This window comes from Amblyomma maculatum, chromosome 4 (assembly GCF_055883805.1).
Source record: "Amblyomma maculatum isolate TAMU_Amacu chromosome 4, ASM5588380v1, whole genome shotgun sequence".
NCBI classification, from domain to species: Eukaryota; Metazoa; Arthropoda; class Arachnida; order Ixodida; family Ixodidae; genus Amblyomma; species Amblyomma maculatum.
In genome coordinates this window covers 145,713,746-145,739,931 of record NC_139347.1, presented here as the reverse complement: position 1 = coordinate 145,739,931, position 26,186 = coordinate 145,713,746, and the positions used below count along the sequence as shown (strand labels likewise).

The 26,186-nt window shown below is 45.4% G+C and overlaps 1 long non-coding RNA gene across 1 annotated transcript; it reads left to right on the top strand.

The window, feature by feature from the left end:
* The first annotated feature begins 548 nt into the window (after nucleotides 1-548).
* On the top strand, nucleotides 549-25,767 carry LOC146193259 (uncharacterized). Its single transcript, XR_014706421.1, has 3 exons — nucleotides 549-626; nucleotides 12,233-12,278; nucleotides 25,419-25,767. It is a non-coding gene; the product is annotated as an uncharacterized LOC146193259 (long non-coding RNA).
* Nucleotides 25,768-26,186: the final 419 nt, after the last annotated feature.

Here is a 26,186-nt window from a genome sequence, read left to right as displayed (position 1 = left end):
CTTCACTCGCTTCACAGCCTTCACTTGCTTTTGACTTTCTGACAAGCGTCAGTTCTCGATGAATTGTGTTCATCAAGACGACGTGGCCCTTTGCTCTTCGCCATTTATATTTTATGCGCAATTTAAAGAAGCAACGTGGTATATTTCAAACATAGGTTTAGAGCATGAGTGCCGTAAACAAGAAGGCCGCAAATGTCGAGTTTCATAGCTCAGTAGCATAGGACATACGAAATCTGAAAACATATTCGAAAATCTCTGCTTGAATTTCGTAAAAATATATACACCAACATTTGAAGGTCAGAAATTCATAAGGAACAATGCGAATATTTATCTACTCCCACAATGAGCAGCGCACGGGCACACAATTGTCTCTGACATTCCTACAGATCTGTTTTTTTTCTTGCTTCCTTATGTCTGCAGGGTGCGCAAATAATGAAGCTATGAGCAGCTTATAAAGTAATCACTATTTTCTTGCATGAATGTCATGAATAAAAATTACTCTCATCTGCTGCTTCAAAGTTCAGCTCGGCCCGTAAATCTTCCTCCCTAAACCTTTCATCATTGCAAGCCATGCACAGCACAGCACTCCACCTGCTTTTTATTCTGCTGCTCGCTTCTCTAGTGCAGTAAGTACTGCGTGAATTGCCAGTGTCTCTAATGCATATTTTATTAGTCAACAGCATAACCTAGTGATCGGCCTAAGAACATAATTAGGAGAGGCGTCTTAGTGAGATAGTGGGATTTCGTTTTTGTATATACGCTTACCTACACCATTCAACTCTGAACTCCTTATTTGCTGCAGCAGTATCTCTAACGCACACTGGTCAGGCACTACGTTGTGTGAAGTACCTTCCGGCATAGATGAAAAGACTCCTACAGAAAGAACTACTGACAAGTTAGGTTTTAGTTGCGGACAACAGTTATTGCTTCCGACGTTTTTCGGTTTTCCTTGCAGCCCATTATGCGGGACCTCTCCTGCGTTGTATTATCTTGTGCGCAATATATACTTCAACGACCACGGAGGTTCACCTCATCTCTCAACTTCGTCGGTGACTATAATAGCGTGAACCACAGCCAACATCCTAAGCAATTTTAATAGGAAAGAGTTAGACCGGCTTAGCTCTAAGGTCACTTGGTTTGTTGCACCGCTGTTGGGTGTCCTCACGTTGTGGAAGGCGCTGCTCCAAATGCTGGGTTTTTGCTGCCGTGTGCAGCTCCTTGGGTCCAAGCGTTCTAACCACTGAACCACCCCGCCATGTGTACTGTTTGTATTCGGGTGAATATTCATGTATCGGTCTCTGATTTCAATCGGACTACAGTCTCGGTTTACATCATGCAGCTTGAGTTACCTGTGATTGCATTACCATTTCTGATATTCATTTTCCCCTTATGGATATCGTTAATAGCATCTTCAAGAACCATGCAAGTTGTTATTCATGATCGCAGCTAGGTTGCTCAAGAAGACAGCATGTCAACTGCACCAGGATCTTTGCCAAAAACTGGGCCAAATTTCGTGTGCCGAAACCACCATTCCCATCATCATTCTTAGTAATCGAAGCTTGATACGTGTTAAATTCTCTGCTTGTGAAAAAGGCACCGAAACGTATAATCAGACTTGACTGTGATGTGAACCTTTTGCTGCTACTCCAGCGCTTCAAAACTTTACCACTTACAATCAAGATCCCTCCGGCCGTTCAGAACAATTGTCGGCGAATATATCATAGACTCCCAAAAATGGCGTCCCTGTTCGATACGATTGCCAGCTGCGCTAGGATATATGCGCACCCATCTCCGACTTGTCTTCCATAGTGAGAAGCAAATCTTATATTGTGTCAACTGAACTCACTCAAGCTCGGGTTTTGGTCACTCTTGGCCGCTCATTCCCCTTCATGTTACTAATCAGTTATAATAATAATAATAACATTAATTGGATCAAAGGAAGGCAAAGGCGCAGTATCTGTCACACTTGTTTCTGTGGAAACCTGAGCCGCGTCGTAAGGAAAGGGACGAAGGTGGGAGTGAAAGTGTATAGATACAAAGAGGAGATGTAGTGGAGGGCTACTGAGTAATTTCGATCACTTGGGGATCTTTAACGTGCGCTGACATCGCACGGCACACGGACGCCTCTTCGTTTCGCCTCCATTGAAACGTAGCCGCCGCGGTCGGGGTCGAACCCGGGTGCTCCGGCACAGTAGTCGGGCGTCTTACCACTGCACTACTCCGGCGGAGCCTAATAAGCCTAAGAAATTACTATTTCTGACATTCCTACTGGACACCGTCCCTTTTAAATTTGGGGAACGTTGTTCCAGGTGTTCTTCTAGTTCAATAAAATTGCTTCTTTATAAAACCCTTGCTCGTCCTAAACTGGAATATGCAGCCTCTGTCTGGGACCCTGGCCTTGCATCTCTAGAATCTCAAATCGAATCTGTTCAAAACCGCGCGTCATGTATTATACTTTCCAACTATCACCGTAACTCCAGTGTTACCGTTATGAAAACAACATTATCATTGCCACCGCTTTCACTACGCAGAGAAATTTCTCGCTTATGCCTATTTCACAAACTTTATTACCACAATCCTGTCCTTAAGAGCCGGCTACTAACTACCCCCCCACATGTTTCAGGTCGCATTGATCATCTTCACAAAGTAGGTGCTCCGTCATGTTGTACTAAACACGCCTCTTATTCTTTTGTTCCAAACACTTCTGTCAGTTGGAACCACCTTCCTAGGCACATTGCTGATATTACGGACCCAAATTCTTTTAAGACTGCCGTATGTAATCTGTGTTTATAGATGGTAGTCAATTGTTTTTGTTCGTTTTTGGTGGCATTGTTGACTGTCGGAAATGTTTTTTTTTGTCTCACCTGCTTTTCCGCTTTTTTTTTTTTTTGCGCCAATCTTTTTTTGTTTGTTTGTTTTGATCACGTTTCGCCGTGTTATTGTTTCTCCTATGTTGTTTTATGCTGCACTGTACCCTGTTCCAATGTATCTTTCCCACTCCCCTCTTTAATGCCTTCGGGCCCTGAGGGTATATGAATAAATAAATAAATAGCAAAGATTGTAAGTGTCCGGGTTAGCATGTCAATTTTGGTTTTTGTTTAATGTTCAGGCTAGTGTACAGACTCACGCTCTCAATGCCCTGCATACACTTAATCGGCTGCATTTGTTGAGAAATGACTAGCTATAAGTGATGTTCGCTCCGAAGATGCCAGACATTATTTATTGATTGAGCAGTTTAACTCAAAAACGGAGTTGGTCATGAACGGAGTTTCGCAAGACTCTTTCGATACATTCCAGAAAGCCATGTAATCGCAAAGTTTGACAAGAGAAGCTCGGAATGGTATCCGCAGACGATTCATTCTTTGAATTGTTGCATAACTTCCAGTCTAACGAGAGACTGAAACTAATGAAAAAACAAATAATCTAACCGGTGCTTAGAATTCGCAGGCACGCTGCTCCGAACAGGAGCGTAGATTTGGAAGACGAAAGACGAAAAGAAAGTGCTGCGTAAACCAAAAGGAATTAAGAGGACGCAGATGAAATGCGACCACAAAATGCGTACTACGGTGTACCGTCGAGTTGAAGTGCTAAAATGCATAGTCAGGCGAATGAGCTGCCAAAGTTCACAGCGTACTTGATGCATGAGTGCGACAGTGCAACATGCAAGGCAAAAGTGGAGGTTGTTCACAGGTCCGATGTCACTACAAACGCAAATGGACGGTTCATTGCGCGCCTGTTGCCTGGTTAAAGCTGATCGACTGTCCATTCTAGGAGGCACTTCGCAAAGGTCCTCCATGCAATGTGCATGGTATGGATGTTAATTACAAAACGCAAGGCACTGAAGTAAGATGTGTTGCAGAGTTTCGATTAAGCTCCAGCTGTTGCAATGCGGATTATTCATTTTATCTGAGCGGTATCGCAAGTCGTTTGTAAATGTAAAGTTATGTGAGGGTCGTTCATGGAAAGATGTTCATAATCAATGATTGGGACCTTCATAGTAGTGCACTACATTTTAAGATAGCTCAGGACACTGCAAACGGCAATGAATAGTGTTGTGCTTTGCATATATTGCGCAAAGGTGAAACTGGAAGTAATCGGTGATATATAACGCCCAATGCGAGAGAGCAGCTGTAGAGCAAAAGCTGTATGATAGTGACTAAATTTACTGATCACTACACGTATATGTTTCTGCCATGAATAGGCAGTATTTCTGCCACAAATGGTAACATTATTATGAAGCACTTGCTGTGTACTATGAAGCCGACTTATAAAATCATATAAGGGTACTGCGTGCTCGTTTAAGCAAAAGAGAATACGAAGATGAATTTGACCAGTTGCCGCTATCGAAATACAGCCCAGAAAATGTACTAGGATGCTTAAGCATCCCCACACGAGTAGAATCGACAGCGCCTTCAACACTGCCTATTCATGCTACGATTTGTTTTAAGACGAAAGCCTTTTTTGGCTACAGCTTCGAGTTAGCAGAAAATTTGAGCCAAAGTGTGGCCAGAAAGTAGGACCATGAAACGTCATTCGCTCACGTCCATAATCCTGAGATCGATAATAGTGAAGTGACATAGTCAAGGTTAGCCAGAGTCATGGCTGTTATTTCCGCGGCTGGCTTGAAGAAAACTTGAATCGAGTGGTGCGCGCGGCCAGCTGCTCATCGGCGTGGTCCGAAGTCATCTCTCCCAGACACGGCTGGCCGATGAAGACAGGAGAGGGCTGGGGGGAAAGGAGGAAGCGGTGGCCTTGGGGTAGAGCATCCGCCTCGCATTCGGGAAGTACTGGGTTCAATCCCTGGTGCCGCCGGTTACCCACCGGATTTTAAATGGGTACAAGCTTTCCTCCGGCCTGGTGTTCGGCTCTTCTGGGGTGAAATGCTTGGGAAAAGGGGTGACGGCCCAAATAGTGGCGCCGATGTGGCAGTGATTCGTTCCGCCACCGGACAACAATAAGGCCACCTTGCGCGGCAACAGCCCATTATGTGGCCCTTTTCTTTTTAGGACTGCTGCAACTGAGGCTCTAAGTGAGCACTTCAGGTGAGGCTCAAAGGAAGTACCTTTGCAAGACAAACAGAACCACCATTGAGGCTGAGAGGTTCGAAACTGGGTTTGGGCCCACTGCGGAGGAGGGGCTCGCAGCGGGGTTTACGGAGCTTCTCCCAAACGCACACCCCTGGAAAAGCCGAGCGCCAGGCCGGGGGACGCTTGTACCCATTTTTACCGGGGGGTGTGGGGTGTCCGGCGGTGGGTTTCGAACTAACCACCTCCCGCAGCCGAGACGGGCGCTCTAACCGTCAAGAACTGAAGAGACTGCTGATGCGCGCACAAGAAGAGAGTGAGAAGTTTGGGCGTAAACTGAACATTAAAAAGACAAAGATCATGGCGTCTTGTCCTATCAAGTTCTGGAGCATCAATGGACAAGAAGTGGAAGCTGTGACAGATTTTCTCTTCTTTGGCTCCAAGATTACCTCGGAAGGAGACTGCAGCCATGAAATTAGGAGATGCCCGCTTCTGGGAAAGAGAGCAATGGTTAGCCTTGACCGCCTAGTAAAGAGCAGATACATTAGTCTGCCAACCAAGATCCGTATAACTCGTGCTATGGGCTTTCCAGTTGTGATGTATGGATGCGAGAGTTGGACTGTGAAAAAGGCTGACGGCCGAAGAATTGACGCGTTTGAATTGTGGTGCTGGCGAAGACTCTTCAGAGTTCCTTGGACTGCCAGAAGATCAGATCAGCCGATATTGTGGACCATAAACCCTGACTGCTCATTGGAGGGTCAAATTCTAAAGTTAAAGCTCAGCTACTTTGGTCATCTGATGAGAAGAGAAGAGTCGCTGGAGAAAGATTTGATGTTGGGAAAGGTTGAGGGTCGCCGGAGAAGGGGTAGGCAGCGAACGCGATGGTTAGATGGCATCCTCGAGGCACTGCAGATGAAGTTATGTGATGTTAGGAAGATAGTGAGAGACCGGAAAGCGTGGCGTGACATAGTCCATAGGGTCACGAAGAGTCGGACACGACTGAACGACTGAACTGAACGTCGAGAGGGTCGTTGGTCCTTCGGCCAACGCACAGGTCTTGCGAACACAACTCCGCAGCGGGAAACTGGCACTAGTTGAGCGGTTCATTGCTCGCCCGTCTACGCGTCTACGCACAAGGCACAACAATAGTTACAGTATCTGCCGTTATAGCAGCTCAATATTGACGTGGAAATTGCATGCCTTGACACATATGAACGCGCCAGACATTGGCGAAACGGCAAGCACAACAAAAAACAAGGGCTCGGGCGCGTAACCAGACGAATAACAAAAGAGGAATGCTTTCGTATTGCTGTGCGTAATGAGGCTTAGATGTCTGCTGAATGTTTTTCAATATTGTGCTTTTTTAAACCACTTAAAGCTTTAAAGTGTCATTTCTGTAACCTCAATGGAAATCTTAAATGGGCACTGGTAACTTACACGTATCAAAAACATTCACTTGGCATTCCTTTAAATGACTGAAATGCAGACGGCCTGAGTTTGAACCACAATGCAAGCACAACAAAAAACAAGGACTCAGGCGCGTAACCAGACGAATAACAAAAGAGGAATGCTTTCGTATTGCTGCGCGTAATGAGGCTTAGATGTCTGCTGAATTTTTTTCAATATTGTGCTTTTTTAAACCACTTAAAGCTTTAAAGTGTCATTTCTGTAACCTCAATGGAAATCTTAAATGGGCACTGGTAACTTACACGTATCAAAAACATTCACTTGGCATTCCTTTAAATGACTGAAATGCAGACGGCCTGAGTTTGAACCACAATGCAAGCACAACAAAAAACAAGGACTCAGGCGCGTAACCAGACGAATAACAAAAGAGGAATGCTTTCGTATTGCTGCGCGTAATGAGGCTTAGATGTCTGCAGAATTTTTTTCAATATTGTGCTTTTTTAAACCACTTAAAGCTTTAAAGTGTCATTTCTGTAACCTCAATGGAAATCTTAAATGGGCACTGGTAACTTACACGTATCAAAAACATTCACTTGGCATTCCTTTAAATGACTGAAATGCAGACGGCCTGAGTTTGAACCACAATGCAAGCACAACAAAAAACAAGGACTCAGGCGCGTAACCAGACGAATAACAAAAGAGGAATGCTTTCGTATTGCTGCGCGTAATGAGGCTTAGATGTCTGCTGAATTTTTTTCAATATTGTGCTTTTTTAAACCACTTAAAGCTTTAAAGTGTCATTTCTGTAACCTCAATGGAAATCTTAAATGGGCACTGGTAACTTACACGTATCAAAAACATTCACTTGGCATTCCTTTAAATGACTGAAGTGCAGACGGCCTGAGTTTGAACCACAATGCAAGCACAACAAAAAACAAGGACTCAGGCGCGTAACCAGACGAATAACAAAAGAGGAATGCTTTCGTATTGCTGCGCGTAATGAAGCTTAGATGTCTGCTGAATTTTTTTCAATATTGTGCTTTTTTAAACCACTTAAAGCTTTAAAGTGTCATTTCTGTAACCTCAATGGAAATCTTAAATGGGCACTGGTAACTTACACGTATCAAAAACATTCACTTGGCATTCCTTTAAATGACTGAAATGCAGACGGCCTGAGTTTGAACCACAATGAAGGCCAAATTATTCATTTAGTTACTTGAGTTTTCTAAAATACTTTCTGCATAGGCCCCGACCCAATTATTTGCTTTGTTTTTCATCAGTCAATTATCTACTTTATTTTCACTTTCGCATGTCATTGAGGGTCACAGAACGACGACAACTGAACCCGGTTTTCGGTTGCATGAGCACCGGCATAATATCCTTTTACCCTTTCTTTCCCTGTGTTTTGAGGAAGCCAGTACTAGGTCTACATATATAACGCCTGATATTGGCAAGCCCCTAAAGTTTGCTTTTCCTCACGTATCTCGGTATTTCAGTATTTGGTAATCCGGCACCCTGTGTTTGTAAATTGTTTGCCCATACCTTGCTGCCCTCTTCATTTATCATTTTTTGCTGGCGCTGCTCCGGCCTCACTGTCATTTCATCGAACCTTCCTCACCATTGCTTTTAAAATAAGCAGCTTTAATGTTTCAGGTATTTATTCAATATTCACAAACCTCCTTGTCCAGAAAAATCCGAGCTGTCATCCTCGGCACGGTGAAAAATACTCATCAGCATACCATGTAGAGAGGAGAGTGGGCAGGTGACCTGTCAGGACACTAAATGAATAGAGGGCTGTGTAATATCGCAAGGCAACATGACATGGCCAAGTTGGCAGCATACGCCAACTCGGGTAGCTGAGTTGAGATGGTAGGGTGAGGTTGAAATCAAACTCTCCGCGAGCTTTGGACCTTGAGGGAGGCACGCTATTCCTAAGCCATGTTTGTCGATGTCGGGACATTGGGAAAATGAGACTTTATGTCAGGCCGTTTTCCACATACAGTGGTATCTCTCAACAATATGCTAACGATAAGAATACGATAAAAAGACAAGAAATTGAAGGATAAGTGATTAAGTTGTTTGCAAAGAGTGCGTAAGCGAAAGAAGTATATAATTGGAGCCGAGGACGTGATCTTTTTGCGCCGTCGAACCATACCTTTTAAAGCTGAGTGTAACTGTCTCCAAAATGGTTTTCCCCCCTGATGGTAGGTGCTTATAACATTGAGTTAAACTGGGCGTAAAGTATTGTTCAATGCATACGCCTCCAATTCCGCCAGACTAAGTGGAAAGTTTAAATCGACGCAAAAATTTACAAATGGTTAGTTGGTTGGTGGGGTTTAACGTCCCAAAGCAACTCAGGCTATGAGAGACGCCGCAATGAAGGACTCCGGAAATTTCGACCAACTGGGGTCTTTAAGGTACACTGACATCGCACAGCACACAGGCCCCTTGCTTTTTGCTTCCGTCGAAAGCCGGCAAGTTACAAATGGCGCGGGTTCGTTTTCTAACTGATCATTCTCATACGTCTGCCGGCAGAGGAAAAGAATAACTGTGTAGGAAGCCCAAGGCTATGAAAAGGGCACGACAGCGTAAAGCAGCCAGGAACTTTTCCTGAATTCTGGCCAAATGGCCTGTGCCTTAATAATTTGCGTTTTTCAGCCGGACTGCTTTCTACGTACGTTTTCTTATTGTAGTTATTTTTTTATGTTATGTTTTTTCTTTTTCTTGGTTGTTATGTTTGCAATGATGCTTAATATATTTTTGTATTTAACACTCTTCGTTGCTACGGATTTTGCTGCTTTTTCAGCCACTGTTATGTACATATGTATATCTCTCCTGTACCACCCTTACACAAAGCCTCCCTGGAGGCCTGTAAGGTATTGTAAATAAGTAAATAAATAAACCAGTCCATCTATGTATACCTACAGGTGTGAGAGGGAAAAAACGGCAAACAGCTATGTAAGAGTGCGTGTGGAATGAGCCGCAGACAGCAGACATCGTTTGGACGAGGCGTGTCAGACATTAAAGCGCTTTAATAAAAAAACAATGTCATACTCAGGAAGCAATTATATTAACGTGGTTACTAAATGCAGACTATTGTGCAGACGTTAGTAAGCAGCTGAAGCTACATAATAAAAAAATATTCTCGGCCTGGCAAAATATAATCACGAGTAAGCAGCATTAGCACACGTCACGAATCACCGGATCACCGGAATGACACCGTGAGGCGCTGTGGTTGACAAAGAGGCTGGTAGCGAGAGTACCAGGCCGTTCCCATTCTCCAGTATTAGGGGGATCAGAGCAATTTATATTTGCTGACATAAAGGGAACAAAGATACGCCATCGTTGCTCATGACGACTGAGATAAAAAGACATGCCATTTGCACAGTCACGTAAGGTTGCAATTCGACGATCGGGCGGTGACTCGCCTGATAAAGATTTTTGGTTTCCCCTCCACTTCATCTTCTAAAATGATAACGACCCGATAAGCATGCCTGCGAACCGCAGTGGGCCGTGGTGATATATCACAGCTCTGAGCGGTCCTAATTTATGCTATTTTTTTACTTGCGACTGTACATGGGGGTAATGTTCGTATATTCTATTATGCGAAGAAGTTACGTGGACGTTTAAATGACCTGAAGGACGCAGTACAACATTTTGGAAACAACATTAATTCTACGTTCATTTCATAGCAACCCGATATGCCACCACATTCGTTGTAATGAACTATAAAATTTCCAGTGGCAGGGTCGTTAACCTTGCCTACATCCCAGTCTGCCTTCGTGTCGTGCCTTTTGTCGTCGTCGCCCTTCCTTTTAGAGCTGCGTATTAAGCGGAGCTCTAATCCGCCCATGCGGCGGTTGAGTCGCGTCAGGCTAGGTGCCGTTGCCGCTGTAAGCGAAGAGCCACGAGTTACAGCCAAAGAGAACTTCTGAAGCGAACCACTAAACGCTCTAAGAAGCCTGCGATGCTCGCCACTGGATCTTATTTGCCTGTCCAGAAATTTTTGACATTCATATGTACAAGCATCTCAATTCTTTTACTTAATATACCCGCAAAACTCTCTGGCATAGCTGTGCTAAAATTTCGGCTAAGGAAGTATCGCAATCGTGCTGACAATATTTTCTATTATTCTTCTTAACATTTAGCTGCATGCTCAAGTAACCAGGAAGATTGGACAAAATAGTCGGGACTGAATCCATGAAAGACTAGGTGGCTTGCGTGGAAATACTATGGTGCACACAATCTCGGTCAACAAAGCTCTGCTCAAAGTGGAGCCGCCATGTCACGGTCTCTGGGGTTGGGGGCTTGCAAACTATCTTTAGGTTCCTTTACCATGCTAATCTCCTCCTAATTAGCAGGGTCAATAATAGCATATTATTCGTGCGTATTCTGTGAGGCACCGATTCGCAGCAGTCATTGAGAAGTTGCTTTGAAGAAGCTGCTACCTTAATAAAACACTTCCGCAAAACACCACTGCACGAGACAGAACGATCACAACCAATACGCCGCCTCGCTTGCTCATATCGCGGTATCCTTCAAGGATAATAGACTACAGCGCTGCCGCTTCAGTTGGCACTTCCGGTGACATGGGTATCGAAGCGCTGTCAACTCCTACCACTGTAATGGTCTCTCCTGGTTCACTGAACCTTCGTTTAGCACGTAAGCCAACTTTAGGAAGCAGCTCTGCTGTTTCAAGGTGTTCTTCAATAATGTCTTTGATTCTTACTCTATCATAACCTCAAATTTCACGTGACTAGCCCATCTGCGCTGAGCCATTTACACAATGGCGACCCGTCAACGCTCACTCATTTTTCCTAGATTTTGTGACGCCGTTACCTGGATAAATCAAGGCAGTTCGTGACACCTCGCAGCCAATCAGGACAATTCTTGGTGTTTTTCTAATTGTGTTCACTCAGTAGGTATCGCGTTAGCGGTAAGTAACTGTACAAAACATCATACGATCTTGCGCACCTATACAGAGAATACAAGGCAAGTCACGGTGGAAAGGCGCAGCTGTGCAACGAAAATATTAGAGAGAACTTGAAAGTCATGGAGTGCAATTGCTCGTAGAATATACTTCTAATGCTTGGGTGGTGACACAGTCTCGTCAAGGTGTATACTTCAAAGAGCCAGAATTGCAAGTGGAGACGTTTAAGTGTGTGCAAAGTAAAATCATCGGCACTTCACATTTAATTTTGATGAAAAGACTAGAGCGCCTTTGATTATGCACCACAAACTAGACTGATGTGGACAGATTTACCAGCCTTATCAGACTCGTACTACGCAAAAAACGTTTTACGTAGCGTAAATATTGTGTGTCTTCTAAATCATAACAGCCCGGTTCTCTCATTCCTGAATACAATATTTATTGCACGGAGGCTGTCAAAATATTCAAATTATGTATGGCGGTGTCTTTCTTCGGTAGCACGTGCTGAAGATTACGAGTACAACGCTGGAACAACATCTTGAGAAGTTTCTTTATTGCGCACCATATCTTAAACAATTAGCATGATATAGAATTAGTATCCATTATTCTTAATGACGCAAATGCGCAAACTTGACGCTTCTGACAAGTAATGAAAGCTTATGTACAAAAGGCGGGAGGACTTCGTACCTGAGCTGTTTCCCTTATGTAAATATTCTTATTTTTTTTCTATGAAGTGTTTCAGACGCGATTATTTTGTGTACATGTGAAAAATGTATGTTTTGCATGTGTGTCTTTGGTTATCTGTATTGAGCCTTTAAGTGTTCATACGTTATGCGTGGCGTAATCTGTTCTTACACGCTTGCTCTTTCAGAGCTCCGACCCCTGGACGTCTGATAACTAATCCGTGCGGAACAGTGGTAAGGCCAGATACATTACCCTTGTGCCGAGTGTTTGTTTCCTACCTTTTTTTATAATGTACATTTTCTGTGCCAAAATTTGCATTCATCTCAGTGTGTGGCACAATCCACGCGGTCAGTGCTGCGCAGTAGCCTAACTGCAAATCAAAATGAAAACGCCAGAGGTTAATGAAATATAATTACGTAGCATGGAAGTAAGCGGTATAATTTTATTTATAGAGTTTGCTAACAAAAAAGACGCCCAAGTAATCCGAGCCCTGGTGCTAACCCCATAGGCAGTGAAATTGGTGCAACTATTATGCACAAAATTATTAACCAAAAATAATGTATTTTGGGACGTTTATGTGAATATAGTATCTCTACTATGCAGTGTACAGCATTGGATGTCGCCTCACGGCGTTCGAATTAACTTAAGCGAATTTTATTATTGTGAGCAGTAGACGTGTGACCTACGGCTCCTCTCATAATAATGGTGTGAGGCGCGCGACGCGAGTGTTTCAGCTGCATTACGTGCTTCCTCGGAGTTCCGCATAGAACCCGGACCGCTGTGTTTATATCTATTTATTTGTATATATTGGAGCCTCAATGAGACTGATGAGGCAAGAAACGCATAATTTATCACTGAAACGCATGTACACAAAATTAAAGAAAATCAAAATGGCACTAAAAGGCAATGGCCGCCTAAAACTGTTCCATTTGTCTCAAACCGACATATATAAGCAGCAAATTCCAGAGATCAATGGCCAGACGATAGAAGCCTAAATAAGTTTGAAAGTATCAGTGCGGCAGAGGAAAGGGTGTGATTGACGGCCGCAGTCGCATTAGTGTCCTTTATTCATGAGGGCAGCTTCTGTAAGTCTTCTATGTTTAAATACAGCGGATATTCATTTCTCACAAAGCAACCTAATAAAATTTAAATCGGATGATAGGAAAGAGGAGACGCACTAGTTGTTATACTTTCTGCGTGGTCATATGACAGGTGCCCTAAGGAAAGGAGGAAGGTGGGAGTGGACAAAGATCAAGGTATCACGAAAAGAAAGTCTGCGTAACTTCGCCTAATTATGCACTTGTGCCCGAAGAAGAAAGGAAGGAAAATCATTATTGGTCCTTATGGTATTTTTGGGTGCAGAGATGTCTTCTCTTTGCATCCCAAGGAGTCTTCGACCTCAACCCCATCCACGTCCCAAAACGTTTTGGGGGCGCCCAGTCCAGGGCTGCGCTGGCCACTACCACCCGTTGATCTTGTTGTATCAGACCGTGTCGGTCTCTGCAGCCCTCGCTGGGCAGCAGTCTACTACTGCTCCACACACAGGTTTTGTATTTTGGGGACCACGTCTATATTTTCACAGATCCATGTCATGTGATATAATGTCTGTCTCGTTAATTTTGTTTAGCAATTGTAGGTTTGGGTATGAACCTGTCTGTAATTGTCTCCAAATGACCGCTTCCTATCTGGTGAGATATCTGTGCGTTGGGTGACATCGCATGCTTCTCCGTCTGTAGTTTTCAAGCAAAGCGGAAAGTTCTGTGGCATTGTCGGATGCTCGGAAAGCAGAGTATGCTCTAGCTATCCTGTAGGCCTCTTGGTTCCCTGCCACCCCCATGTCCCCAGGTACCCAGACAATTTTGTGCGCGGTCGTGCTGGTTTCTGCCTCGCGGTTTTGAATTTTCTGGCTCGATTCGAGAATTACACAGAGCTCGTGACGAGCTATCCTGCCATTCATGTAATTTCGGCAGGCCTTTGAGAGTCCGTGAATTCTGTTAGCGACCGCCCTGTTTTATAGCTCTCCGCTACTGATGGAGCACCGGCTACTTTATCGGGCTCTGCTACCAAGCTGTCTCACATAGACGCCCTGCCGATATCGCGTAAAGCAGAACCGACCACCATGGCCACTGCAATTTCGGCGTCTCCTGCTTTCGAGGACCCGTATTCATGCACGGACGTGTATTTAGGGGGCATTTTTTATCAATGAATTCGGCCCTCGCTTCTGTTCTGATTCGGTGGAGGTTGGGGTCCAATTCCTCCGGATTGGCTCTATTTTCAGACACTTGCGAAGTTCGTCGAAGATCGTTTCCATCCTCCGAATTTCTGGCATCTTCTCGCGCTATCTGCATCTCTGCAAGAGCGCTATTTCAGTCGTTCTCTTCAGCAGCCTGAGTTTTTGCAACTTAAGATGCACCGCGGAAAAAATACAGATAAGCGGCCTTCCTTCCCCGAAGTTAGGGTAAATTGATAAATTAATTTTTTTAAAGGAAAGGCACAGTATCCTTCCCTTAACCCATGGAGACATTAAGGGAAGAGAGAAGAAAAGCAAAAATGTGAAAAATGTGTCGTAGGAGTGCCGCGCAGTTTTTGTCGGCCGTATGGGGCTCATTAAGCGTGCACTGACATCGCTCAGCGGATGCACGCCTCTCCTTTTCGCCTCCATAGAAACGCCAAAGGTTTGGATTCGACCATTCGCCGCAACTTCGATACCCGTCCTCTCCCCAATATTCCAGCTTTCTTCGAGTAAACTAACTAGTGCAGCCCAGAAACTCGGTCTAAAAATCCTCTCCTGACCATGGCTGACGGACGCTGCCTTCTGGGCCTTTATGGGGACGGTAGACCATTAACTGCCTAATTGGTAACGGTGGCCAGGTTTCTGTCTCCGTTCATCCTTTCATCAAGGCCTTATAAAGGTTGCGACCCCCGCTGGTTTGCTCCGCCATTATTGTAGGCGATAGATAGTGGTGCTGCTGTCGTTGTAATGTGCTCAGCTCGTGTCAGTAATTCCGGCAGCACCCCTGTGCAGTTCATCGTTATAGACCGCTGCCCTAAACATGTAATCCTCAGCAAAGTTTTTTTTTCGCTGCTCATGCTGCCATGCTCTATTCTGTTCTTGCTGTGTTCTGACAGCCCCCTAAAAAGCGCCATCTTTGCTCTGATGACTGTCAGCCTACCGTCCCGAGCTGCCATTTATATTCGGAAGGCCTTAGCCTTCACCCCAGAAAGAGGGAGGGTCCACGAGTCGAAACCCGCACGTGCAAACCAACGGAGAGTGTGAACCGTCTTTACTCCTCCCAAGACATAGAAAAGGAATTCCAACTTACAGACTTTTCTAGATGTAAAAAAAACACAAATGGGAAAGCAGAAGCAAAGAAGGCACACGTCAACGGCGTAAAGCAGCAGCAAATAAAGGTTCACACGAACAAGAAGTACAATGAAAAACACGCGAACTGAACATTGACGCCCAAGTCCAAGACCAGCGCAGCAACATCTTCAAAGGTGAGATGCTCGACGCTGGGCACGAAGGACCAAAGAAAGGTCCCCCACACTGCCCAGCGTCCTTGTACTCGAAATATCCCGGATTCCCTCATCGTATGCTTCGTGCAGCGCGCGTTGTTGGCGCGCCCTTTTAGTGATTGCGCTGCAGCGGCAGAGGGCGCGGAAGCCCGACAGTACTCATGTCTCCGTTTATCTCTGTTCCTGATAGGGCTAGTATTACTTGCCGTATCAGGAATAGGGCAAGTATTACTTGCCCTATCACTGCTATTGTTTTTAAGACAACCACTTCCTTCACATCGTCAACACTATCATCGCCAACAAGGTATACCTTCAATTTTAAATTTAAGCCTCTCGCCCAAGTGTAGCGCGTGGGTCAGTTTCCTTTCACAGAATGCACAATTCCAGCACTTTTTTGTCATCGCATCGGAACTGCAACTTGATTTTTCTGCAGGCCCACTCTCGGCCAATATCCATTCCGACCTAACCTCTGCAGTGATCGCTACAGATCTGCCACCAGACCGGGCCTGCTCCCATCTCTCCTCTTTAATTCTAAGAAGGATATTTTCAATTTAAACAATGGTCTTCTCGGTCAAACTTCCGATGTGATCCAACACGTCAATGTAGGGGATGCCAGTCCAATTCACAGCCGTCATATCGTGAATCTCTTCTTCAGCGCCACATCATGCAGACTGAAGCGGACAGCGTTTTAGAGCTGGCGGGCAACATTACCGAGCCCTTCAGCCCTTCATAGGCATCATCTGTCGTCTTAGGTAATAAAGACGACCGCAGTAGGAGATTGTGCAATGACTGCCGCCACCTGAAAGCGATCACCAAGAAAGATGCTTTCCGTCTGCCCTGAATAGACGGGGCGCTCAGCTGTGTTCATGGAGGCAGCTATTTCTCATCAATCGATCCGGAGTCGTGTTACCGGCAAATGGTGACGGAGAAACGTGATCGTGAAAAAACTCTTTGATTACCTCTGACGGCCTACACCAAATGTAAGTTACGCCTTTTTGGTCCCTGTAATGCCCCCGCGAGGGCATAATGGACTCTCCTGTCTGGCTTGAAATTGACTACGTATTTACGCTGTCTAGACGACTAATATTATCCTCGAAATTCAAACCTACAAAGTCCGTCACTCCACAATCATTTGAATCTTTCTTGCTACCGGTCTCCAGTTGGACTGAAAAATTCAGCTACTGCCAACGCCAGACAATGTCCATGGTCACTTGGTTGATTCCACAGGAGTCAGGCCTGACACTGGTAAAGTTTCTGCCATCCGTGATTTCGCCATATCGCATTGCACAACTGATGTGTAAGTATCCTAGGCTTATGTTCCTCTTTCCAAAGGTTCATCCAGAACTTCATCGACATTGCTCCTGTGCTCACCGCTCTCTTCAAGAAGAACGCTCTTTTCTCTTCGAACCCTGAAAAATCTCACGGAATTCAAGCAAGGATCCTATCACGCACCAAACCTGTTATGCCCCATTTTAATCATCGTGCATCTAAATCTAATTATACTGTTAGCATGTTGCTGGCTACGAGACATCGTTGCAAAGCAACATGCGCTAAGATAACGCGCACCTTTTGCTCGTCGTCCTGACTCATTACAGCTCTACAGTTCAGCCCCAACTTCATGACGCGCCTAAAGAAGGTCACCTGGGAGTATCACATGCTCATGATGGCGAGCGCTGGCGGGATTTCTGGTCTTCCCTTTATTTCTCTGTTCGCCGCTTTGTTGCAGCTTGTTACGCTTACCAGCTTCAGAAGAAACCGTTGCTTTATTCAGCCTAATTGCCACTTTTAACCCTTCAAAGTTCCCACTGACCCAATTCTCCGCGTCAGTCTCGACCTGTAGTTCATTTCCCAAAATCGACTTTTGGAAACAGATGGATTGGTTTCGCCACTTATTGCGCCAGCCAGTACGCTATCACTTCAGCTATCCAGACCAGCTGTGCTTCCAATGTCCCTCATTTATTGTTCGCGACGTCATCCTGCTTCATGGAGCTCCCTGCAAGCTATTTACGTATTGAGGACCCGGCTACCTTGCTAACGTTGCTCACGACTTGCTTCAGTCAGGTTTTACTAGCGACAGCTTCATCAGGGCCTAGCATATCTAGGAATCCCTTACTTAGTACCTTACGCACACGCTTGCGGACATGATGTTCATGAAAGCTTATGCCAGCCATCCTAAACTGGGATTCGAATTTGCCTTACATCTATTTCCTTGCAAGTCCTCCAGTACTGATATAAGCGTGTACTCACTCGTTTATTTGGCGCGAACTACCTCCTGGTATCGACTTTGCTTCGTTTTCTTCCTGCTGAAAACTGCGCCAGCAATTTTCCTTCCCATATTCCCATGCCACAGCACGCGCCACTGCCGACAGCCGAAAACGCCGTTACACCATCATCATCATCATCATCCAGGTGTTCGCTAGCTGGCTAGATTATTTTTCCTCCTCTAATTCCCGGCCCGCCTTGTGGGCCTATCCGAGCAACTAATGCTAAGTTACTTGGGTTCCTACCGCTTAATACAGCAACTGAGGTATACGTCACGTGCAAGATAACGCCCATCTCTCACGCCGTACTCCACTACACTTCCCACCCATATTGTCCACGTTTCTTGGCTTAGACCCTCATGTTCTCGTCCCCCCGTTTAGCAAGCACATATATCATGCTGGTCTCTCTGGATGGAATGCTATGCACTGTAGAAAATTTCGCGAGACGACAAGCATGTCAAGGTGCTTTCTCGAACGTCGGCAACTCTGGAATTGGGAATTTGCGGCTAGTGTGTTGGTGTGTGTAGATCTTTCAGCGGGGCTCGTCTTTGGAATAAGACTTCTACCGATCGCGATCGCCCGTCACAATATATTACACTGCAAAATTCAGCGAAAGCATATTATAAGCCCTCGTTAACGTGACCCATAGTTATTGTTTCAAATCTGGGCGCCATGCAATGATCAAAAATATTTGAGCTCATATATATGCATAATCTTGCGTAGCAAGCAGATTACTTCTGGTGGTCTTGGTAAACAGCGTACCTCCTCACCGAACAGGGTGTGGCATTCATTCTGTAATGTTTGGCCGCCATGTCATTTGGGTTCAGTTGCATTACCTAGTAACACTCACGCCCTAGCCACTATGAAAGAGCTGACCAAGGCGGAGCTCGAATATGTAACGAAGAGGAGGTTGCCAAGGGTCTCCGGGTTCCTACAGGCTGCAGTTGAAAAGTCTGAGTATTGCGATTTTTCCGGTGAAAGATCATCTAAAGCATGTTTTGCAATTTTACATGTACCGTAGAGTGCTTCTCAGAGCTACGGCTTTGCGTCCTCAAGTTCCAAATTTCACAAAGAAAATATATTTCATCGTCACCAATTTATATACCAAATTTTATAGTGTGGTTGTCTGATTGCAACAAAAGCCGGATATATTGGCATCTTCTGTGAGCAAAACAAGTCTCTGTGCCAGCGATGGCACTGAAAGCACGATCTATATTATAGAAAATCTGCTTTGGCTGCTCTGGCTGTTTACGGGGATAATATTCAGCAAGCTTTGCGATTTTAAGAAAACATGCCAGTGCAGGTACTGGTCTCTAAATATAGATGTTACCTTTACTACTAGGTTTAAGAAATTTTTGGAACAACGGACATTTAAATTTTTTTGAAAGCGCCTGTACCCAGGGTTATTATTGCAGATTTTAAACATGGGTCAAAATAGAAGGCAGAGTTGTCTTGAAAGGATGAACTGCAATATCATTGCTACTGGTGGTATGCGTGCACTTCACTACCTACAATATCACTGGTATCGCATCTTCTCCAGTCTGCGTCAAAATAATCAATCACTGTAAGCATAAGGGACGAACGAATTGGCAGATTTCCGAGCTCGTTCTCCTCTGTGGCCGCTAAAGGCAACAGGAGCCGAAAATGTGATGCTGAATACATTTATAACCGTCAAGCCTGTGTGAACTATTCCATTTTGCGTAGTTCGGTGGTTGGTCAAATTACTTCTGTTTCGATTTTAAGGCTTCATGCCCTTACACTGCAAAACAATTTTTTGTTGTAGAAGATAAGAGTTCTCTTGTTTTTATGAAGCGAGAAAAATTTCAGTTCTTTACGTAGTACTGCTACGAGCCCTTTCAACAGTCATAAGTTGCTGCTGGCAGCCGGCGTCGTGCGGCCTTGTCAATTTTCATGTGTCAACAGAAATATCCTGTGATGCTTTATCTATGATAAGCGTCGCCCAGATTGGCGTTTATTATTTTCTTTATCACGCAAGATGCGCAAATAGGTATCGCCAATGTCTCTAGCCACGTGCCTTCGTTTCTAAAATGTTCAAGGTTGTCCTCTTCACCTTCTGTGTCCTAATCTTAATGCTCCGTATATGACTGAGTGCTAACGAATTCTCCAGGAATTCTTAGTTCGAAGACCGATGATTTGCTGTTACCGCGCCGCCGAATTGCTTAGTTCTTTAGCGGGGACAACACATCCCAATATTGGCATCACGCATTTCGACGTCAGTGTCTTCGTCTGCTCGTTTCGGCGTCATCGTCAACACGGGACATCTCGAGGAGGTGCTACCCTTTGTGCTCCAAAACACACATTTAGGCCATGATAAGAGCATTGTTGCCGTCGCCCTGGAGCCTGGAGGACAGGTAACCACACCCACCGCTGCTCTCACGGGCTCCATTTCTGAACACTCTCTGCTGCGTACCCTTGTTCAAACCCGGAAGAAATCACCGTTGACTATAGCCCAGTCTATAGTACCGTTTTTCATCCAGCAGCTACAACATCCCCCACTTTTAACGGCACCCCAGGACACGTTCCAAAGGACTGGTTACACGAGTAAGTGCGAAGTCCCGCAATTACCAATTTATTCTGTTTTGCAGTTCTAAAACGTACATGAGACATTTTGGCTGTGGTATGGAAACCACAAGTCTTTGTTAAATACCTCAGAAGACTTCAAGAAGAAGATGTTGGAACATTTAAAGAGCATCGTAAGGATATAAAAAGCGAACTGCTTTTTCAATGTAAAGCCAAGCTTCATAACCAGAGTCTGTCCTCGCCTACGCTGATGAAATGATCTGTCTCCTCCATCAGGCCTCCTAAACATATTCAAAGAGGAGAGAGTGAAAGGTTTCGTGAGCTTTGCTAGAAATGTACTTAAAAAAGGCACATTTGAGAGGGAAGCCTCCACCACCGACAGAATCTGGCCGCCCGAATGTGTCTGCACAATCGACCCCTTCCAACCACTCTACGCAGTCCCTTACAATACTAATCTCCGAGTTTGCGGGAGTCACAGGTGAGACAACTCAACAGCCTCGCATAGCGACACTGGCTAACGTCATCTACGAAGAAGGGCAGAATGCGGTTGGTATTCGCCTTTGACTGCAGCAACCCAGGAACTTACAAGACGGAGAAATGTGCTGTCGCACTACGCATTTAACCTCCATGAGATGAGACGCCAAGCCCTTGCCACCTCCAACCTGATCCTGATCCTGGACACTTTACCCCCGACCGCAAATTCTACGAACGACGTTCACTTCAGAGAAAATTGCGATGCTTTTAGGACATCGAGTAGACGGCTGTGCTCCTGCTGTGGTGATGCCGGCCACATCGTACGTCACTGCTCGTAAAGATAGATTGGACTACGCGAATGGAGGCACCCCGACACCATTCTGGCCATTGCTTTCCTTAGCCGGGATGATATTATAAAGCGAAATCGATTTTCCGCTTTCGCTACTAGTACCGCTAACAATTTACGTCTCTTGAAAGCAGCTACAAGCAAAGACTGTCCCTGGCCCCCTGAGAGGAACTAAGCGCCACCTTTTGAAGTGAGGTTTCTTCATGACTAAAAAGAAGATTCCCAGATGACGACAACAGTGGCGGTGACGTGACCATAAGCAAATGGTCCTTATAAAGCAGCTCGCTGCGATCACGCGGCCAGACTTCAAATCGACGCCTCCGCCCAGAGAAATCACACTGGCTGCTCCGACCATGACTTCATTATGTTACGAAGCTGAGATCGAGCCTTGAAGGCAATATGCAGTGCCAGAACACGATCAAGCGAGCTTGAGTGGTTTTACATCATTAAATTATGGTAAATAAAGATTGATTTTATTTGATACTCCGTTAGTGTACACGAGGTCCGACTGTTCAGTCGTCAGCGGTCTGTCCGCCACCCAGATTACCAAAGTGACGACAACGAGGGATGGCCCGCTGAGGCGCCCGGCTGGCGGTAACGCGGTACGCAGTGCGGTCTTATCCTACAAGCTTTTTGGTGCTACAGTAGTTCCCGCATCTCGTTAAATTGAATACGGAGTTCCTGAGGGGACATCGGGCGATCATAGTCTCTCATATAGGCTGATCAAGCTCTTGATGTACAAATTTATGCCTGCGAAAAGTTCGGCAACGATCGAGGCATAACATAGCTCTAACGGAGATTTCACTTTACCGCCCCACTCAAGCATCGCCTCTGCTTGGGTGCAAAATATCGCTACCACTGAAAGCGTCATAAAGAGGAACATGCACTTTCTACTTGATAATTAACTTCGCACCAAAAGAAGCATCTCATGAATCCGGAAGAGACAATCTCAGTTGCGGTAACGAACTTCACCGATAAATATCGGCTTTAAGTTACAGCATAAGGGTCGCTTTCCTCAATGAATTCGCAGACATACGGGATGTCTTCGCCCTCCTCGATGAACCCTCTAATGTGTAACCTGAACAAGGCCATCAGCCCACGTTTTTTATCAATGCGGGGCTAAGCCGAAGAAGACAAGCCCGTATACGGACCATTCTTCAAAGCTATAGCGAATGTTCGGTTACATTTTAAAGTACGACAAGCGGCATAGGCCATACACCCCATCATCAAAGAAAAACACCGACAAGTTTACTACAAAAGCCCTACCGTGCTTCTCCACGAGTGCGCCAGGCCCTCGGCGATAGAGTGGAAGAAATGAGCTGTAACGACGTGATCCAGCCATCAGAGCCCAAGGGAGGCCCTACTCATTCCTGTGAATAAGATGGCACGCTTTGCTTCTGCTTTAATTAGCGGCACTTGAACAGCATAATGAATAAAGGCATCGCTAGACCCTCCCCCGTATCCACGACACAATGGACCGGTTATGCAACACTAAATACTTAGCACCCTTGCACCGGAACATCTCCTATGCGTGAATTGAGTTTGTTAAAAGAGATCGCGAGAAGACCCCATTCATCACACCGTATGATCTTGTGAGTTCTTGTCGATGAGTGTCGCCCTCTGCTCAACCTCAGCGACGTTTCCACAAGCAATAGACGCCGTGCTAGCGCTCTTGAATTTGCAGATTTGTCTCATATAGTTGCACGGCATCGTAGTCTGCTCCTAAAGCTTTGAAGACCACCTGTAAAGGTTTCTGACAGTACTTGAAAGAAATCAACTTATCATGGCTAACTTTGAAACCACAGAGGTAGCACGCCGCCTACGAGGCACTGTTTTTCAGTGTCACACAGGTAGCAAGAATGATATTCGACCAGACCCAGAAGCAACAAAAATGATAGCACAGTTCCACAGCCTGCAGGTAAGAAAGCCGAGCTGAGACTCCTTAAGCTGTGCGCATGCCCTGTCGACTTGCCAGTAACGTTGTGCACAAGAGTAGTTTTTTCAATTGTTCAAAAATGTTTTATCGTCCCTAAGGACCCGAAACAGCATTATTAGCGCAGCGGTGTGATGAGCCCCAGCACAGTTTACGCGAACATAAGAATAAATACCATAAACAAGTCGATTTTAATTCTACAACAATGCAAATAAACTTGCGGTGAAAATATTTTCGCCTATATTCTCTACCTTCCGAAGGCTAGCTAAACGCGGCTACAGTGCAGGCGCGGCCGCGAAGATACCGCGCAGTCCTCAAAGAAAAGCCCGCGAGGCGGCACACTGGTCGGAAGAAAATGGCCGCGGCTGGGAGCGGCGTGGTTGATCGTAGCCCTCCACTACGGCACTTCTCTATTTTTTTCACTCCCACCTTTCTCCCTTCCTGAATGGCGTGGTAAATGTGTCCGTGGAGAATTGTGACAGATACTGCGCCTTTTCTATCCTGTAAATCAATTTCAGTCGCCGCTGATGCTTACTGCCCTAACGCGTACTAGGCACCTGGGTCTGCTTGTGTTTGCTGTGTGGAGTGGCGTTCGTGCAAGCGGCCAATGAAAGGCGCCGCACGGACGCCTTGATCAGCCGTCCGGTGGGGTCAGCTTCGTATATGTCATGACCTGTCGAACCGTACATCACGTCCCCTTTGTCGAACACCACGAGCATTTCATTGCATGCATAACCGTTCACCGGTGTTTCTATAAATAACCATATACTATAGGCTTGCGCTAAGAATCCCCCTCCAAAGGCACGTTTCCCAGCTCCCTCAGCGTAGGAATGGAACAAGCTGTGGGCCAGCAGGTAACAACACAAAGCGCAAAAGGTACACACACGCACACAATGACAACCCCAACAAGGTCACCCCCGACTGGCGGCCACTCTGGACTCGCCCCAGCCCAAACTAATTCCTTGCATTCTGTGGCAATAAACGTTGTTACGACCAGCACCAGTTTACAGGAAAGGAAAGGCGCAGTATCTGTCACTCTCGTAATCCCGCCACCATCCTCACGCTATACAAGGCGAATTAAGATGAGCGCTTCGCGAGGGAAGGGGCTTTTTGTTTAACGTTGGGAGCACATTTTATTCTGTAAGCAGCTGGAAACGATAGATCGTTTTTTTTTTTACATTGTTGGAAAGGGTATATTTTTGGGATGTATTAAAACGGACCATAAAAAAGGGTTTTCCACTAGACTCGCACGACCTTTGGTAATTAAGCATAGAGAATGAGGATGGGGTACCATTTGACGTAATTATACTTATAGACCTCTACAGTATATGGCGCTCCAGAATGGCAGGCTATCACTGTGACAGGGATGCCAGACCTGCTCGAATTTATTTTCGATAGTATGGGGAGTGGTTTACTGCCATTCCAAAAGTGGCTGCAGAACTTCCCTAATGGCTCTCAAGAGAATGCGGAGAATTGGGATGGTCGAAATTACTCCGTAGCCCTCCACTACGGCTCCTCTTTCTCTATTTCCACTTTCACTCCCACCTTCCTCGTTTACCTTACGGCGCCGTTGAGGCGTAAATAAGTGAGGCAGTTACCGCGCCTTCCCCTTCCTATAAATCAATCAATCAATCAATCAGTTGAGACAGATACTGCGCCTTTTCTGTCCGCTTTTCTGTCAGCCTTTGTTGTCGCTGGAGGATCTTGAATGCGACGAGGCCAGTCTCACACTGGCTGATCATAACATTCATTCATCTCACATTGCCTTGTGTGTCTTTTAACATGTTTTTATCGGAGTTTTCTTTCGTATTACTTTGTGTGCCATAGCCATGCATTCAAGAAAGAAATAAAATCTGGGGCGTAGCGGAGTTGGTACAGCGCTAGGCTGAAGATTTAGGGGATGGAGGTTCGACGCCCTGTGGAGACAAGGTTTATTTTATTATGCAACTGAATTGTCGCGTAATAGGGCCAATGAATCATTCTCTTTAAGAATTTGTAAAAAGGAATTAAGGTACGTTCTAGCCAGATCCCCACTTTTAGTTTGGGCTACCTGCCTGTTCGAAGTGTTATCATTTGTCTTAGGACAGAACATAATAAAACGTTAGCCATCATGAAGTACACAAATAGAAGCATTGCCCGTTCTGAAAATTTTACACTCTTGCTTAGTACGGTGCGTTTTCAGCGTTACTCCATTCAAAGCCCCCCAGGTTGCTCGGCATTTTTTCCACATACAGATTTCGCAGATTAAGATTGAAGGTTATCATGCCTGTATTTTCTTAGAAATTGCATTTTGTTCTTGCAGTGCACCTTTCCTGCAAACGGACCATGCCATCCTGCTTGCGAATGCTATCCGTATGAAGAAAATGTTTACCTTGGACTATGTCAGCTACGCGGATCTCTCCCGGCTCCAGGTTTCTTTGCGCCACCCGATACCTACAGGCCGACGCGGCGAAGACATGGATTGACAAGATAAACTAGTCATCAACGAAAGAGTCATTGAGGCGTCGAGCGAGGTTATTAAACAAAACACAATTCTATTTGCTCCCTTCACAGCACTGCCGTCTCCTCTAATGGAAGACTGATAGCACTGCAATTTATGCTCATGCCGTCAATATGCACACGTTTTTTTGATTTTTTTTTTTTGGCATGGATCAGAGACCCATTTTTCAAAGAAATTAAGCAAGTGGTTCAAAACGGTAGAATAAAAGATTAGATTGCTCTGAACAGAATCGCGTGTGGGACTCCATTCAATATGAAGGTTGCGCGGCGATTGATGCCATTCTTGCGGCCCCATCTGGAGCTGTGGCGGCCGCGTATTTGGGTTTGCTCAGTACGGTGGCAAGGGACAAAACGACGGAAGAGACGAAGAAAGCGGGCTGTTCCGACTAGCATCTACCGCCCCCAGGAGCCGAGCAGCCTAGCGATTAGCGGCGCATGCTTTTTAAATGAGCGTCATGGACGCGGCATTAGCTTGAGAAAGCCTATAGTACTACTACTACTACTATTCCTACTACTACTACTACTACTACTATTATTATTATTATTATTATTAGTAGTAGTAGTAGTAGTA